General features: G+C 35.7%; 1 protein-coding gene across 4 annotated transcripts in view; it reads right to left on the bottom strand.

The window, feature by feature from the left end:
* Nucleotides 1-17,890, bottom strand: part of LOC145680710 (ankyrin repeat and BTB/POZ domain-containing protein 2) — a 447,712-nt gene that overhangs the window by 131,426 nt on the left and 298,396 nt on the right. Inside the window, exon 1 of one of the 4 annotated variants that reach the window (XM_081751635.1) lies at nucleotides 15,542-15,963. The exons of the other annotated variants lie outside the window; for them this stretch is intronic. The gene's annotated coding sequence lies outside the window, so the exon portion shown is untranslated. Of the gene's footprint in view, nucleotides 1-15,541; nucleotides 15,964-17,890 lie in introns of those variants that run through there. 4 annotated transcript variants of the gene reach the window in all.

Here is a 17,890-nt window from a genome sequence, read left to right as displayed (position 1 = left end):
GGTTCGGCCGACTCACCCAACAAGAGCCTTCCCCCACCTGCTCCTAAGAAAATCTCGACTCTAGTGTTGCCAACGGTGGGTGTCCAGAAGAAGCGGAGTATGGATCAGAGTTACTCACTTATGCGCCAAAAGAATTATTTGCAGTTCGTTTTCTTCTTCCAAAATCATGCAGATGCATTATCTTCTCTTCTTGCTAGCACAGAAGTGCAATTAGATATATACAGAGTGTGAACTACGGAACAAAAGATTACTTCTCCCCAAACGGCGTACTCAGAATTTCAAGATTGAGGGTCTTTGAGCACATATGCTCATATCATTTGAGAGCAACACGTATTTTTTGCATATATTTAATATGATAAATGTTTAATTTTCCATAACATCTTTTTGATGAGGATAAAACCCGGAAATCTGTTTTGTATACCCACTGTTCCTCCCCCAATTATAAAGTTCCAGATTATAAACTACTGGTTTTCGTTCAAATTAACAGTATATTTCTATATATTTTTAGAGCTAACTTGTGGCTATGTGAATAGCGTATGTGCCTTTGGCGAGGGAAACCGAGGTTCGATTCTCGACTAGAGCTCATGTGCTTCGGATCCCACGTTAAGCTGTAGATCCACATTTCATGTATATTCGCTGCTGAAAGGGACGCTAAACTTAAAAATCAAATCAAAACTATATATTTTTATTTCAAAATACTACAAAATATGGAATATTTAAATATTACAACATATATACTTACAAAATATGTAACATAATTTACAGTAGCAATGACTTTCAAACTGGGCAGATGGAGGATTTAAGAGTCTAGCGCCCCTTTCAGCAGTAAGCCTGTATAAGACATATTCCTATAGTGTAATGTGAGATCTGAACTACATGAGCTTCCGCCGAGAATCGAACCCGGGTCTCTCACACCCAAGACTCGTGTGCTAACCATATAGGCACGAATGAGCTCGACTTTTAAAATATTTCTCCTTGGTAAATAATAAGTATTTACTGCGTTAATCGACATCTTTATTGCGTTAATCGAAACATCATGTGCTTTGTTATATACTGCTAAACAATGAAGAAATTCTAGGAAACACTGGCGATTTAAGGTTTGCAAGAACTAACTAAAGAGTATTATTATTATTATTATTATTATTATTATTATTATTATTATTATTATTATTATTATTATATTATTATTATTATTATTATTATTATTATTATTATTATTATTATTATTATTATTATTATTATTATTATTATTATTATTATTATTATTATTATTATTATTATTGTGAAATAAAATTATCTTCATTTATTTTGACAAAACTTTATTATAAGTACACACTGCATTTACGACGTAGCTAATTTCACATGAGGATAAAAGTGTACCGTCTTCTACCTGGAGTCATGTTTGGTGGAGAACTCGAGTAATTGAAAGTTAGCTTCAGTACGATGGGCTTTGTTATCATTCGAATCATGTCGAAAAGATGAGGATGTTTGTGCTCGTGCATGACTGTCAAGAATGTAGAAGTGTGCTCGTTATTTATGATCGCTGTTGTATATCCCTAATAATGACAAATAAAGCATTGAAATCTTTTTTTTTTTTTTTTTTTTTTTAAGAAAAAAACTACTTTGATGCCCTACAAGCTCGAGAACCTAAGGTCTACATATGTTTTATGAAGATCAGTTGATTACTGTAGATCGCGTATAACAATGTTAGTCAAACTCTTTTCAGGTGGGGATCACTTTTTCTTTTTATTCAGAATGATCAACTTCGTAAGCAAATTTATATATATTTTTAAAAATGTTTTGAGCATATGTCAGTATCTTATATTTTTAAAATATAATATTAATTAAAATTTATTTAATTTGCTATTGGTGTTGAAACAGGGAAATACATATAAATCTTTTTTAATAATTGAAGGGTATCAATAATATTTTATGATAATACATTTATATAAGCTATTAGCATTCGTAAAACTTTTAGTTTATTATTTGTATAATCTATTATTTATATAACCTATATCTATAACCTATACGATACGAAATTCATTTTGAATTCTATTTTCTGCCTTTTTTCCCTCCTTTTGACTAATATTCAATCCTAAGAGGATCATAGAGCAGGCCTCAAGGTCCACTTATGAACCGCGTAACACAGTTTGAGAAACTCTAGCGTACTATGTATGTATCTACTGTCCTTGTAATGGAATTTTTTTTTTAAAGGACAAAATCAAATAAAGTACGAAAAGTTATATGATAATTTTCTTTTTCCTTCTTGCAACTCATCTTTCGAAGAAGAAATGTAAACCACAGATTTACCTATCACCAAATCTTCTGAATCTTTGGACCTATCAACAAGAAACTTTGAAAAAATATTTCCTCAAGTCCACACTATTATTAAGACGAAGTTTTCGTAAAGTTCACACCTCAGGAATTAGTGGATCTTAAATTGGATTTTGAACCACTGCACGCAAAGACATTTTTATAATAATAGCGAAGTTTTTGTTTTATAGAATACTAAAATGTTATGCACGTACACAAACTAAATTTGTCAGACGCAGAAGGAATATAAAAACACGAAATTCGGTATATGGAGTTTTTTTTTTCCTCATCAGAGAATACAAACCTGTTGTTCACTAGCACGATTTCAATATGGGTCATATAAAGGGAGCGACAAGGGAACGAAACCCACAAAATATTGCTATTAATCACCATAGAAGCATGCACGTGTATTTACTAGTTAGTCCCTAATATTCAATTCCCCACCCATTTTTTTAAATCGTCTTACAAATTGAAAGAGTAATATCGAAATTTCTGTAAATTTTCCAATACTCCAGTTCTATGTAAATTGTATTTCATAAAATAGGAGCTTGTAAAAGTTATGTGTATTATGAAGCAGCTCGGTGCTAAAGTGTATGGTGTGGGGATGCCACTTTTACTGATTTCGTATTAGATTTAGTGATTTTATTATCAAACTAGTGATCTAACATTAGCGTAAATTATTACACATTTTACTAAGTTTTGAAATTTCATTTCTGATGCAGGCACATGACAAAGAAATGGTTCTCCAAATAAAAAAGGAAAAATATATGTATTGCAGTTCGAAACAGATTTAGAATCTTAGGGTTAGGCTATTTGAGAAAGCGTTTTTGATGCGTTACCCCCCACCCCCCGTAGCGAACGCGGCCAAGGTGGCTATTCAGTAATTTTACTTTCACCAGGGTTGTAAATCATACTGTGAGCCAGTCAGGGTTTCCGGGTCTTTTTGCCAGGTCCAGGTGCGTAATAGCAGAGTTCCAATACTTGCACAAACCATCTTCCTAGCAGCTATTTCTTGCTACAATCCCCTTGCCTGGCAACACGTCTTTCCTTTTTTCCCTTCCTTTTGAAATATTTTTAACATCAGGCGGTCTATTGTTCCGAAACGCACCAAATACGCTCAAACTGACGTTTTCTCCGCGTTTTTATTGCTTTTGCGTTTGTGATTAGCCATCCACATTTAAATACATGGACAGCGTATTCCAAGCGTACGCATAAGCAGTAAATACGCTTTGCGATCGCCTCAAATAGCCGGGTACTTAGAGTTACGTATTATGTTTTCCCTCTAGCAGAATGCAACACCTGCTGTGAAGTGACCACAGGTAAACAGTGACCATCTTTGATGCGGTACTTCTTTATGTTTGCCGACATGGAATAGAGTAGGTAGGTAGGGAGTTTTCTGAAGGAAGTGAAGAAATTCATCTGGTGTATTTACGTTTTGTCACGCACAAAGGTTTGTTTTGCTTTACTTTTTTTGCTTTTTACTACTGTTTTGCTTGTTTTTCCATGAATTAGAACAATGCAGTATATAAATAAAACTTGTACTAGAAAGTAAAGGAAAATAGATTTTTCTAAAAAAAAAAGAAGAAGAAGAAGAAGAAGAAGAAGAAGAAGAACAACAACAAGAGCTGAGTTCGTTATGTACGGACACGTTTTACTGTCGCTCATGTTGAAATGTCTGATTCAACCAAGAAATATCTAGCATTACCTCAACGAAAAAAAATCCAGTCCCTGAATTTGAGCCAGTAGCGTCATTTCAGATTTGGCTGGGGAGGGGGAAAGACCCCTTGATATAAGTAAAATTTCGCGTTTTTCACTGACTTACTACTATTTAATTGATAAAATCTATATAAATCTCAAAATCAGAGGGAAGCAAATGCCCTTCCCTACCCCCCCTAAATGACGCCCCTGATTTCAGCATCAAGTTACTCCTCCAAAGAGGAGTTGCTCTCCCATGACAATGAATCTAGTTCAAACTACCGAAGCTTTACATATTACTTACGCACAAGCACGTCAGCAGCAGATGTTCTGAGTTTGATCAAAATCCCTTCTCTTGCTATACAGAATGGCATCTCTATCGCCGATATTGAACGAGACATCCCGCCTTTACCAGGCAATACGGATCTCATCACCTAGCTCAAGCCTACTACCATTTCCATGACGAGACGAGATAGCCTCAACTTGTGTTTCGTAGGTAATTCGAGGCTTCCTGAATGATTTGAAGATCTCTTTCTAAAATAATGGCCTCAAAATTGCCATCTACCCTGGCTATATAGTTAACATAAATGCCTTTGGCGCAGGAGATCCAGATTCTATTCTCGGCATGTGATTCGGAATCCATGTAATCAGCAATTTCCTACTGGACACTCTGTGCCGTCACAGTTTTCTGCTCCTACTCTCAGCAAACCACATGGTTAGAACAAGGAACAGACAGGAAACTTACCATTGATAAAGGAAGTGGTAACAACCAAAACAAAATCATTGATTGTTTTGCAGGCACGTTACACATGGATCTACAACTATTTGTACACTGCCAACACTCTCCCATTTCGTCTACTCACTTCCTTTGTTCTACCAATTTACCTCTGTCGTTTCTCCGATTACAAAAGCGTACTTCTACGTCACACATTAAGGAATTAGAAATAATTGTTGTCAATCCATGTCTCATATAGCTTTGGTGATGGAAAGGACATTAAACTGTACAACAACAGTTCAAAATATATGTTGTAAATAATAGAGAATTACACACAAGATTTCGCCTCTCAATGTTTGTGACTCTCAGTCCCTTTCAGCAGATAGATAATCATATACATTGTATATATAAATCCTCGATTACGTATAGCCACTGGTCTAGTGGCTAGCGCGATCGTCTTTGGTGCATCAGGTCTCGGATTTGATTAGGGGGCCGCGGTTGCTCAGTGGTAGAGCGTTCACCTCTGGTGCTTGGGGTCCCGGGTTCAATCCCAGCCCCCGCTAAGTGAACTTTGTGGTGGACAAACACCGTGTGCGTGAGTTTTCTCGGGGTTCTCCCGTTTCCTCCCACTTTCTTCATTCCACCATTCCATTCATTACTCATTATCACCGTCTCCTTTAGCCTAACCGGCATAATCGTGGGACGTAAAACTCAAAGATTTCATTTCATTTTCATTTTCGGATTTGATTATCAATAAGAGATCATAGAACGCATTATGGTAGTTACGGTTCAACCTTAAACTGTAGGTTCACGTCTCACATACCCTTGATGCTCAAAAGAAGGAGAATTAGACCTCAATAAACAATAATAACCACAATTACGTACAGTAGAACACTTCTCGTCCGCCCTTGGCTGGCCCGCCACTCCGGTTGATCCGATCGTGCTCGAGACGAATTTGTCCCGACTCCTCGGTGACTCATGAGGGCCACTATCGTTTACTGCCGTCGCGGGAATGTTGTTTACTTACTGTTCCTGTTACCGCATATTCGCTTTAATGTTCCGTCATCTCTTTTATCGTTTCTTTCGTTGCGCGTGTTTTCTGTATGTACTGTGCAGTTTTGAGGCTTACTGTTCGTTGCTTTTACGATAATGTTCTTCTGTGTTCTGTACATCCGTAGTATTTTCTGATAATCCGACCCTTTTTACGTTCCGACCATACCGCCAATCCCAAAGGTGGCGGATTAGAGGGGTTCTACTGTATATAAAAAGAAAAGGAAAATATGCTCTTATTTAATTAAGAAGAGCCTTTAGTCTGAACTCTGAAAAGTTGATTCTTTGGGAGGAAGTTATGATATTGTAAATAAAGAGGTAAATAAAGGATACTGATTGAAGACTAAATTCCTGTTTTCAATAGCTGTCTTCGTTCTTGAGATACAGGAATGGTACCTATTGGGTAATATACTGTATAAAGAGCTTTTCGTTTACGGCGGCCCCAAATATCGTAACCTTTTTATATATATATATATATATATATATATATATATATATATATATATATATATATATATATATATATATATATATATATATATATATATATATATATTTTACAATACTGAAGGATTTTAAAAAGTGTATGAAAAAAGTGTGCATAGAGGAATGACGAGAGATGAGCACTGAAAAGAAGAAATAACTAGTATCAGGCAGCACTGAATACTGATCATGACACTTCTCGTTCACCGTTTGATAAGAAAAATAAAGTGCACACGAATCATTAACTGTCGCTCTTATGAATTAAATTAGCCTTTAACTAAAGAGATGTTGTCTCGTCTTCATGCTTTTTCTTTTTCTTTTTTTTTTAACGTTTAAGGAACATCAACTGTTATACATATAACACTTGATTGTATTTCTCTGTATGTGTCGCTGTCGTGTTCTGGATTGAGTTGAGGTAAGAACATTATTACTTCGTGACCTAATAACGGTAGCTCACAAATTAAGCATAGGCGTGTTCATCTATGACAGTAATATGCCTTAGAAAACACCCACAACTTTTCCTGCTTCTCTGCGTTCCAATGTTTATGCATACTTTCTGTTTATTCATCGACTTCCAAATGATATAATTGTTACACATACTCTTAATATTGTCAAATAAATATATAGCCCACTACATACTGACAAGTAGTGAATGTTCTGACAGTGACTTGGTCTGACGCAAATGATATTTTCATTTCTTAATATGGTTATGTCTTTTCTGGTGTTTGTATTATACGTTTGAGTTAACAAGTTTTATAAACAAATCAAACAAGAGAAACAAATCACTTCAAATTAAATTAAGCATTTGGAGGCCGTTACTTTATGCTGTTAATATGATCTCAAAAGGCTTATTCACACGGTCTTCTTTTTAGTTGTTATTTGTACAAACAAAATTGAAATGTTCCTTATACGTATGATATGTACGAGGTGATGCTCAAATGTTTCCCGAAGTATGACGCACACCAAGGATATTTACTCCGTATAACTTTTTGGAACAATATCACAAGCTGTTTCATACTTACAGTCAGTAAACGTTGGTGAGCACTTTTCCCTGGTATTCATTTTCCATCCATTTTTTATATTGTGACTGCGCGATGACCGATGCGAGAAAACAGCACGCCTGTATCAATCTCTCTTTTAAAGTTGGAAAACCACAGCAGCTTGGAAATGACTCAAACTTTCTTGTTAAAATTGTCATGGGTTTCAAAAAGACTTCACAAATTTAAACAAAACTACATTCAGACATACCACTCTCTTAGATCGGTGATCTAAGAGCAAGAGTTTTAGGAATGATCCAAAAATGCATCAAAAGATTGCAATCTTGGGGAATAATTAGTTTTTGGATCAGAAGCTACAAAATTTTTGAACGGCCCCTAAATCGAGTTTTCGTACTTTCTACGGAATAAGCACATCATACTGAGTTAAGTGATAGTTTGGGTTTGGCTACACTGTATGTAGGGTGTCTTTCTACTTGCGACAATCTCATGTGCGACAGGAACTGTTAACTGTCCTATGAGCGACCGATTCGATCTGTTAATTGGACAATGAGTCACCGATTCGTACATACTAAGATAATGGAAGAAGTTAAGTTTCTCTCTTCTTTAACTTGTTTCACGCCAGTGTGATTTAGAACCCAATAAAATGTACTATGAAAAAATTTATGTTCCTAAAGGTCTCATTTCTTCCAACCGTTTTACAATTAAAGGAACATACACCCTTAGCATTCTTCTTGCTTAATCGGGGGGGCGCGGTGGCTCAGTGGTAGAGCGTTCACCTCCGGTGCTTGGGGTCCCTGGTTCGATCCCAGCTCGCGCCGTGTGGACTTTGTGGTGGACAAACACCGTGCTCGTGGGTTTTCTCGGGGTTCTCCCATTTCCTCCCACTTTCTTCATTCCACCATTTCACTCATCTCTCTCATTATCACCGTCTCCTTTAGCCTAACCGGCATAACCGAGGGACGTTAAACTTAAAGATTTCATTTTTTTTCTTGCTTAATCATAAATTTCAGATTTCCCTTACATTCATAAGTATAAAGAACTCTTTAATAAACATTGCACGCAAGTATTAATAAACTATTAAAGAATATGATGTATATTTTTCCTTAACTACCCCTCACACTTCATTCGGGCTTAGGACTAGCAGGATTTATCAGAATAAGTAATCTCTCTAATACACACACAACATGAACAACTGTCATTATCATACTTAGAAACTTATACTGAGCTGTCTTCTGTCAAACTCACTTCTACATACGCATATGCCATGTCCTTTCCTTGTCAAAATTATCAGCTTATAGTAAACAGTTTTTATTTTATTCATAGAGTTTTCGGAAGTCTAAAAAGTAGATAGTTGGCGAAACTGTTACATGTTTAAGTTTTCCAAATAAAATATATTGCTTTGCTTAGTGAGTAATTAGATTTGAATTAAATTGAGTACAGAGAGCAGAGCTTTTAAAGAATGGGGATATTACAATCGGGTGTTCAATAGTTAATTTCATAGGAATATACTTTTCATGGAAATATCCCTGTTGTATTGTTAAGTTATTTGATATGTTTTATGCCAAATCAAACTTAAAATTAAGATAAGTTTTATTTGCACTCACAGTAGAGGGAAAATATATTTAACGAACAGTATGACTGGCACATACATTTTTCATAGCAAGGTTGTTCGGACGCTAATAACGCCAGAGGCAAACACGAGAGGAAGTCATATCATCTTCCATCATCTCAATGTAAATGAATCGATCGCTCATAGGACAGATAACAGTTCCTGACGCTAATAGAACTGTCGCTTCTAGGACTAATTCATATGTAGTTCTCCAGATATAAGGCGTACAAGAAAATTTTTGGTTGAAATATATTGAATCTTTTGATCCAATAATAATAATAATAATAAAGTCACTAATAATAATATGTACGAAACTGTTTGCCATATTGGTTCAGAAAGTAATACTTTTAGATACTATTAAGTCTTATTTTTCTTTTTCTTAAGAAAGCTATGTCATATTCTATTAATACTTTCTGGGGACGAGCTATGCCCATCGTGGTTTTAACGTTCAGTAGGACAAACGATGGGCTAGCCCGTCCTTTGCGTTTTTTGATTGCCCTCCCAATGGCTGAATTAGGAGAGTTCTCAATAGAATTTCTAATTATTTTTATTTCCAATATGCCCATTTCTTCGCTGTAAACTTCTCAGGTAGTAAGTAGTGTATTCGATTAAGATTGCGTTAGGTATCAGTAGATGTTATTAAACATCATAGGATGAACATTTTTTGCATGGCCTAATGGTGACTACACATACTCCCATAGTGCAAAGTTTCTTGTGGCTTATATATGAGAATTCAATGCATAACTTCTCTCCTCCCAAAGAAAAAATGACTGGTTGTATAATCAATTAACGAACGCGACGGAGCAAGAAGTTACAATGAATTTACTTTTCACAGTTGAAGCTGTTAAGTCATTTGTAATAAAATCCAAATTCTCCGGCTATTCATTGCTACAGTGATGGCATCTCATACTTTAATGATTAATTAAGGACAGTGACGTCCTTTGCTAATTACTTATTGTTTTAATTTTGCTTGTATAGACAGAATATCGGATGGAAACTGTGCTAGTGAAAGTGCTTGATGGAAAGATCACTTGTTATAAATTTCACTTTCAATATACTCGTAGAATAATAATAGCACATCTTCACTTTTGTTATTCTCTTAATTATAAATCACATACTCGTTCAGTATAGATATACTTAATTAAAAACTATTATTGTATAAATAGAAACAATGTAACACTAAAAAGAAATAAGAAAGGAAAAAGAAAACCAAATGCGACCATTACGTTAGAGTAGACACGTCTAAAAACAAAAGTGAAGTGTCATGCGTGGATGGTTATTATACTCGTATGTTAATTATATATTGCATGATTATATGCATTAATTTCAATTAACTTTTCATTATCTGTATATATTGTGTTCACTGAACATGAAATTAATTATCATATACATTTCCGTTCATTGCTTGGGATATACTACGTACAGTTAGAAACAATATTAAGTATAGGGTGGAGCTATCATTTCTTATACCTCCAACCTATATTTAGTATTGTTAATTGATTCATTCTAATTTTGTTCTATTTTACAGTAAATCACAATCAACAATAATAGTTATATGGAAAAGAAAAATTGTTGTGCAGAACCAATCTATAGAGGTCTCATTCTTTTATGCGGGAGGAGCCTAATACGAACATTTAAATCAATCATGTTCTTGGCTATAATATAATAAAAACTGGAAGGTTTGCTAAGAATAGTGAATAGAATAGTGCTAAATTACTTTTCAATAATGAAGCTCTACTACTAAAAAACTAAAACATCGAAGAATTGTCATGGTAGGAGTAACGCATTCGTATTTCACATTGCTTTCTTTCCTAAAAAGATCACTACTCTCCGTAGACTCACGCCCAGCTATAACGCTCGATATTGATGCGTGTATTTACAGGTTCAAAACCTGTTAGGATTATAGTGCGTTGCATTAAAACTCTGAAGTAGTGATTCGAACCTCATCTGAATAGTAAGTAGATTCTGCTTTCAAATTTGCTTCGATGTTTTGTATAATATCGTTGGTAAATCATTAATAAATATCTTTTAAAGATAGACTATCTTAGCCAAAGATAAAAGCAAAAAAATTTTAAATTGTTCTATTGTCGTCCTAAATGGCCGCTACAGAACACATATCTTCATTCAAATATTCTATTAACACGGTAGCTTGACTTTTACTTTTTGAAGGGGAAGGGTGGAAGAGGAACAATACTAAAATCCAGGCCTTTTATGTTTTTATTTTTCCTTACCATTTCAAAATGATGACTAAGATGAAAGATCAATAAGATGAAATTTCCAAGTTCTGTGGAAAGTTATAAAGATAGTATATATACTGCCAATACAGAAAATTAAATATTCTAAATATAATTAAAGCCTATGTATACACAGAATCATAAAACAAATATGTAATCATGATTAGCAATGTATCAAATTACGTACAACCTTATTATTCCTATTGTTTCGTAGGTGTGATGAAACATAAGTAATTTAACTTCTCCATACATTAAATGCATTAATGTAAACTAATGTGCGAATTTTCTTAATATTAACTACATTCACGTATTACTAGAGTTTATGAAATGAAATAAAATTTCTACTTTTAATTTTCATTGTTAAGGGCGTTAAAGAAGATGGATGATTAATACAAGTGAATGGTAATGAAATTAATTGTGGAATGACAATGTGAAAGGAAAAAAGAAATAACCCGAGAATATCCACGAACGCTATGTTGTTCACTACAAACTCGTGTGACCAGAGATGGAACGAGGGACTTCTCGCATCAGAGGAAATTGAAGACTAGGAGAAGATACAATCATCATAAGATCTTGTCCTCAATCTCAATTCATTTTTATGAACACAAGCTTCAACTTAAGCTAGAGTCTTTCCATTTTCTAGTATGCCCCTGCTGGTGCTGCTGTCGATGCATGTTTTCCCGTGCCTTTCTTGAAAGAGGAGGGACAAGTTGCTTTGCCCGAGATCTTTCAATTATTGGATGCGGATGCATTTGGCACAATGAATTATTTGGCACAATTAGACTTCGCTGTGCAAATAGCCTACGATCTTCACTCGTCGAGACCAAACGATTGAATGACAAGTTGGCAATGCAGTCGAGATCATTCACTTCTTCTCCCTAAGCAAAGGGAGGATTTCCTCCATAAGAGGGTTATGGGAATGAGGTCGAAGGATCTTTCACATATTTTCCGAGGGCACACTTGAAATATAGAGGCTCTAGTGCGTCCAGTAAGAGAACGTCTCTGACAGCTTGCAGTGACGTTGCCACTACTCGCGTGTCAAGGTTTTTTTCGGTGCAACTATAGTGGCAATTTAATTAATGGTATAAGACAGAGTGATCGTGGTTGGTAACACTGGTATCAAAGTAGGGGCTGCAATGTCCCACCGCATGTGGTAAGAAACGTCAGAGACCATCTCTTGTTGGCCGTGCTATATAACAGATGTCAAATCAAAGAACTCACGATCATATCATAGTTTAAAAAAAAAAAAAAAGCCTACGCTCGGATAAGTTTCTAATTGTGCTTTTTGTACAAATTTTAGGAAGCCGAATCCAATAGAACAATTTTAAAACACATCCGTCCATGGAGTCGCAAATTTCCTCAAAGTTGAGATCTTTGAGGTATCGCTTATTTCATAGTAAAAAGTGCCCACGGTTCGGAACATTTTCAATTACGCCATTCATACTAATTTGGAGATACTGAATCCAATTTTTTTTTTTTTTAATATCCTTTTATCGAATCACGAAATAAATGACTTCAAAGTTGGGACCTCTGAAGTACTGCTAATGCCAATGGTAAAAGTCCTCAGGCTTGGATACATTTCTAATTGCACTGAAAAGCCAATACTAATTTTATACTAATTTGAGGATACTACACTGTCATGAGATTCTTAGAAAAGTTGTCTCAAATGCGGGATATAAATAAATATAAACATCCCAACTTTGAGGTAATTTTTCTCGTGACTCCGCGCACGAATATGATTTAAAATAGTTTCTTTATGGTTGATTTTTTTTTTAAATAAGGAACAAAGAAAAAGAAAAAACAGAAAAGCAGTGCCACTTTTAATTGGCTATTCAAATTCCTTTAAAACTTAGCAACTAAAAACCATTTCTCCTTTTTATTCACAATAATTGCAATAAAGTTAAGAAAACAGATTTTTTTTTTGTTCTGTGACATGCAGTAATACTTGATATTGGAAGAAACAACCTTCCAGTGTTACTTAAACAAGGCGGTATGCTTCATTTGTGAGGCTCATTTATTCTCTACGGAAGCCTTCAGTTACATAATTAGAAGAGAATGAGAGCATACGAAACATCTTAAATAGTGCATGATACCTCAAGGACATCCTTAGGAATTTTCATGTGGCCAAGGGTAGACATCATATAAAATGTCACCTGAACACTCTTTGAATATGCTAATTTATATGTAAAAAAAAAAAAAAAAAAAAAAAAAAAAAAAAAAAAAAAAGAGAAAAAGGAAAAAGAAAAGAGACAAAGACGCAAGTTTCAGTCTGTATTTCATTAGAAACGACAATCAATGTTCGGACACCATCTTCTTAGAAAGGACTGTTTTGTTCATATTTCTCTCTCGCTGAAAGAATGTATTCCGTTCACTACAAGAACGCGCTTTGTTTGTAGTTTTTTCTTTCTTTTTTTTTAAAGAGCATCTTTTCTTCTTTTTAAGTTTTACGTCCCATGGTTATGCCGGTTAGGCTAAAGAAAACGGTGATGGTGAGAAATGAATTAAAATGGTGGAATGAAGAAAGTAGGAGGAAACGGGAAAACCCCGAGGAAACCCCACGCACACAGTGTTTGTCCACCACAAAGTTCATCTGGCGAGAGCTGGGATCGAACCAAGGACCCCAGGCACCACAGGTGAACGTTCTACCACTGTGCCCTTTTTTCTTTAAAAAGGGGACAAATTCGCTGCATAATATTCCTTGTAATTTCCTACTATGACACGTGGTGTATAAGAACAAATGAAGAATTACAAGATCTATACGTCCAGCCAAATATAATTGTAAGAATTAAGCAAGGAAGATTAAAATGGGCAGGACATGGACAGCGTATGCACGAAAGTGGAACAGCTAAGAAGATATGCATTAGGGACACCAGACGGTCGAAAGAGAAGAAGCAGACACAGAAAAAGATGGATAGACGACCTAGAAGAGGATGTAAAGAAATTAGGAGTCAGAGGCTAGAGAAGAAAAGCAGAAAACCGAAAAGAATGGTGGAGAGTGGTTAGGGAGGCCAAGGCTCTTCAAGGGCTGTAGCGCAAATCAGTAAGTAAGTAAATAAGTAATTTCCTACTCTTTCTGTTTTCTTAGAAATTTATGTTGCCAGATACGCAAAACAAAAATATTCAATATTGCTTCTAGATTTCCTTATTTTGTGGACCAAAAAATAAACAAAGAGTGTATTTAGAGTGAGAGTGTATTTACACTTCATTCAATAAACAGGAGATTCATAAGATCAATCTTCTGATAAAGATGCTTGATTCTGGTGTTGCAGTTCAACAATCTCTGCCCTTAAAGATAAGGTCAAATTATATCAGCTCTGAGCTTTGTATGAACCACACAACACTTCTTTGGAGAGCTATACCTTGGAAACTAGCAATCAATGTATTTTGCAGAGCAGGAACATAATGAGCCGATATCGATAGTATAATGGTGCGACCCCATGTAGTCTAGATTTATCTTCTTTACGATACGTACTCCTTGCTTTACAAGTATCGTAACTAAATTTCCTCTGTCCTTCCTCATGTATCAGGGCTGTCTCGTAACCCGAGTAAAAGAAAGCGTTGCTGCTAAATAGAGGGTGGAAGTCTTCTCTTTGGATTGTAAGCCCTATTGATGATTAAAAATTTTCATAATCTATTTCGAACTGGGATGTACCGGTACTCGAAAGTGGTATTTAATATGCTCATCTATCAGCTTGTTTCTACCTTAATACAACTCTTTCGAAGTTTTTTTTTTTTTTTTCATTTGTCAGCTTAGGAATCGTGTCGTGGGCCGGATAGAACTTTCAGAGGCCCGCACCTGGCCCGCCGGCAGTAGTTACCCATAACTGGTCTATGTCAATGGTTTTCAACCCGTCAAACAATGTAGGACACATTGACAATTTCAATAAAACTCGCAGGCCACTACACCTATTATTCCCAACTTTTTTGGTGCACTTTACTGAACGCTCTGTCCTCACGACACATTTGTTTGAATTTTTTTAAATTAATAATACCGTAGTATGAATTATAATAGTTTGAGCCTGTAAGTTTCTAGTAAATAGTCAATCTATGCAGTACTGAGCATTGATGCTGTCGCTGGTAGCGTTGACTGGTATACTCTGGTAGCGTTGACTGGTATACTCTGTCTCAAAATTGATTTTAACTATTAAATGCTTCACTGTTTTTAAATTCTAAAATTTCGCGACACACTCTGTGAGACTCAGGTTGGAAACCACTGCACTAAGCTATACTGTAATATTTAGAACGGTAATCGGGTTAAAAAACGACGTAAGTCACAACAAAGAACGCTACGGGTTACCATGATCTACGCGATCTTGGATTCACTTCTCTATGGGAACATATCTAATTGAATCTTGCTGTCCGGCCATGAAGTATGGACATATCTTCCAATAAGGTAAAATTATTGATTGATTGATGAGTACATTTCATGTAACTGTTCACTTACCTTATAGATAACACGTCACATCTTTTCACAATAGTATCTACGCACTGAAATCATCTTTCACTCTTAAACAACACATAGATTAATTTAGTAGTTGGCAACACTATCTCATACATGTACGTACACTCACACACAAAGTGTTATATACACACAGTGAAGGTTTCTTGTTCTTTAGGAAACCTGCCACCCTAGTCAGTCAAACAAGAAGGCAAATTCCACAGAGTTTTTGCTCTCTGCTCTCGTAAAGATTCCATTCTGTATGCACTCTGGGGAAGGGTGGTGGTATAGGTACACGAATCGTAGCAATATACACCACAAATGCATCAGCCGATACACCTGCAATACGTAGAAGCAACTTCTGGAGTACACGCATCCACGATTGACAGAAACCGAGGTGGTGGTTGTTGTAGCCCTCGGTGCTATTATGATGTCATGTAAATGAGAACAACGACCTTCATCAAACACAACACAAACGAATTATAAAACAAAAGAGATTAAGAGGAGAAAAAGCGCTGCGTCACGGGTGAGAGCACTTTTTCCCTCTCTCTTTTCAAAAGCATTTTTTTAGCCAACGTGAGAATGAAGAAAGAATGCGTGGAAAGTACTGTCCGCACGACTCTTCCATTCCACGGACACGTGAGCATGCTGCATGCTCAATTTGTAACGTAAACACATTATAGCTATAAAACGCAGACACATTATAATAAGTATATTAGTCGCGTACATCGTACAGATAGAGAACAATTCTTGTCAGCGTGTCACTGGTGGCAAGATGGTCACAGAAATTAATCTTGTGTTTACGTTCTATTCATATTCCATTCGAGCAATATAATTGTATGTATTACCTTGGTATCGGCATCCAGAAAGAGTCGCTCCTTGTTGGTACCAAATCGTGATACCCCCTGGGAAGGTCTTGATAAGCAGTGTCATAAACTAAGATTTATAAAGTAGATTAAATAAAAGTGCTAATGGTTTAAATGGCACAATTGAAAGTGATTTTTTTTTTTAAAAAAGTTTAATCCTGCTTTTGTGAAGACTAAACTTCTGTGGACAGTAAAATTTATTATGCCAGTCAGTGATAGAGATATGAAACTGTAGTCTCCATTCCACGGACTGACATAATTGGATTGCAATTGGATGAGGCAAGCATCAAGCCAAAAAGACTGAAAGGTTTGCCATTGTAGAGAGAAAAGCTGGAGAAGGTAATACTGATAGTTATGGGATGGGTACCATATTAGTGATATATATATATAATTTAAGACTTTCGCTGCTGGGCTCACATGACTATACAAATTCCAGCTTCCTGTCAGTTTAGTGCATTTAAAAGATAAATATCAAGGACTTAAAAAAGTAAGGAGAGCTAAAAAGGTATTCATGGGAAATACATGGCAAATAAATGTTCGAACATTCTATTTTAAGATGAATAGAAAATTTATTGATATTGCTGGGTAGAATTGTTACAATATTACTTTAAACAGATGCTATTTTACTTTATATGTATTGTAGCAATTTTATCCGACAATATTAATAAATGTTGTATTTATCTTAAAATGAGCCTACGACACTACCTTCGTGTTTTCCTCCCACAACTGCATTAAAATCTCCCATTAGAATTACACATGCTCTTCTCCCTGTCTATAATTTCTTCTATTTTTTCATAATTTTCCTCTATTGCTTGAATTGTATGCGAAGTCGTCAGTGCATATGTCTATATCACTACTAGATCCTTCTTTTATTCCTTTAAATCTTAACATCGTAACTCTATCATCAACATATTCCACTTCACTACCTTCTCTTTTAAGCACTTACAAAGAATTATCCCTACACTTTTATGACCGCCCTTTTCATTACCTAAGTAAAACATTCCATATCCTTCGCTGTTCAACATTCCATTATCTTCTCATCTATCTTCACAAACTCCTATCAAATCTAGATTATTTTGTTTTATTTCCTCTTTAAGATTTTCTAATTTCCTTCCTATTGGTACATGCGTTCCATTTCCCTATCCTAAACCTTTTGCTCTTGCATGTCTTTCTTTCTCTATCATCCCACATTATTACTTTCTCGTCCAATGGACCTTCCCAAGCCATCCCCCTTCCGGAGATCCGAATGGGAGGATGATTTACCTCCGGAACTATATATTGACCTGCGAAAGACCATTGTGGGTATATTATGTTCTCTTCCTGCTGACAGCAAACTAGGAAAATGAAGTAGTGGTTCCTCCTTGCCTTCCACCCCACAGTATCCCAGCCGTTAAAGTCACTCTGACCACACCTGGAACTTCAAGTTGCCGTACCAATTACTATGATTTCCGACAACTAGGCTATTGGAGAAGTGCTGCCTTGTCCCAGA

The sequence above is a fragment of the Thermobia domestica genome, chromosome 3 (assembly GCF_964235325.1).
Source record: "Thermobia domestica chromosome 3, izTheDome1.hap1.1, whole genome shotgun sequence".
NCBI lineage: Eukaryota > Metazoa > Arthropoda > Insecta > Zygentoma > Lepismatidae > Thermobia > Thermobia domestica.
The sequence above is the reverse complement of the archived record's forward strand: the minus strand, read 5'-3'. Positions and strand labels throughout refer to the sequence as shown.